Source organism: Equus quagga, chromosome 16 (genome assembly GCF_021613505.1).
Source record: "Equus quagga isolate Etosha38 chromosome 16, UCLA_HA_Equagga_1.0, whole genome shotgun sequence".
NCBI classification, from domain to species: domain Eukaryota; kingdom Metazoa; phylum Chordata; class Mammalia; order Perissodactyla; family Equidae; genus Equus; species Equus quagga.
In genome coordinates, this window is record NC_060282.1 from 59,780,183 (window position 1) to 59,781,835 (window position 1,653).

Below are 1,653 nucleotides of genomic sequence, written 5' to 3' on the forward strand. Positions count from 1 at the left end.
ATAATTCCTTTTATGCCACTTTTACCTCCTCTAATATAGTCAGGTGCTAGTGATTTCTTTGTAGACGTCGTGTCCTGTCTTGAATATCTATCTTTCTCTCTCTCTCATACACCCCCCCCCCCCCCGGTATGCTTTCATTGAGAGATATAAACTTAATGGAAATGTAAACCTAACGTCAGAGTTCTGATTCTTGGTTCATGATAGGGGACTACAAAAAAAGGTAAAAGTTGATTTTAGTGTTTTCCAATTTTTTCATGTCAGAATTTTCTGTAGTGTCAATCTTCTTTCTGCTGTTTATCTGTAAATACCTTGAATGAAACATTTATCTCTTTTAAAACACCATTCAAATATATGAGGAAAGAAAGTCAAAACCAGTGCATTTCAATAGACGACAATATAACATAACAAATATTTAGAAAATTATTACTGATATTAGGAAATGTTTTAGTGATTAAGTCTAGGATAATAAACAGTTATTGAATAGTTGTAGAAGTTAAATAAAATATTTCTGATTAATCTTTTGTTCAAATATAAATATTGTGATTATAGTCTTAGCACTACAGGAGGCGAGTGTGGAGAAAATACAATTTGCATAGTTTTGCAATTCTCTCAGTTTATTTTGGAGTCCAGTAATAGCAAGTAGCTTTACTCTGTATCTATTATAGGACTATCCTTGGTTCATATAATTTCCTTCCTCGATTTAAAAATAAATGTAATCTTTAACTTAATGAAATCATCTTAAAGTGTACAATTATTGATGGTTTAAAGGAATTACAATTGCTCAATATTTTGCACATAGAAGGTGCTTGATAAATATTTGTAGATTTATCTCCTAAAAGGAAAATTAGTAAAAAACCAATCTCTCCATGTTTAATATTCCTATTTGTACCGGGAAGAGAAATAGAATAAGAGGCTGGGATATTTAAGGCTAGGATATATAAAAGTGCCATTTTGGCCAAAGAATGATTAAAACATTCTAGTCCTGACACGTTTAATAATGGGCACACAATCTATTTCTTTGTTTCATAACCATTGCGCTCGCTCCCTTTTTTGGCACGGGAACAAATTCAACACGATCAACGCCATCTAGTCAAACTTTTTGATTTAGTAGTGGATCCGGCTGTCCTGTCAACGCGGAGGTAGGAAAAGCAGTGTGGACAGGCAGGAGAAATCTATTTGAAATGGAACGTGTCCATTCGAAATAATTTCATGTGGGAAAATCATTCCAAGTTGAAGGATAATTACAGAACAGACATCCAGCCCCTTCGAGCCGCTGCCGTCCGCGTCGCGTTGGAAGCCCTCGCCGCGGCCGAGGGGACCGCTGCCGGCTCCCAGCCGCCGCTTCCTGCCCCGGGGCGGCGCACCCTGACTCCGGGAGGGCGCTGCGCGGGGAAACGTGGCACCCTCTCCAGCCCGCGCCCCGGGCGCTGCCGCGGCGGCCGAGCGCTCCGATCCGCCCTGCCACAGAGGCGGCGCGGCGGCCGCGCACCGGCCGGCGGCGAGTACCGCCCGCAGAGCCGGCGCCCGCCCGGGGACGGGAAGTGGCGCCCGGCCCGCCCTCCGCGGCCCGCGGCCCGCAGCCCCGCAGCCCCGCGCCGCCCCCTTTCTCTCGGCCTCTCCCTCGGCCTCCGCCACCCCGGCCGAATTCTTGCA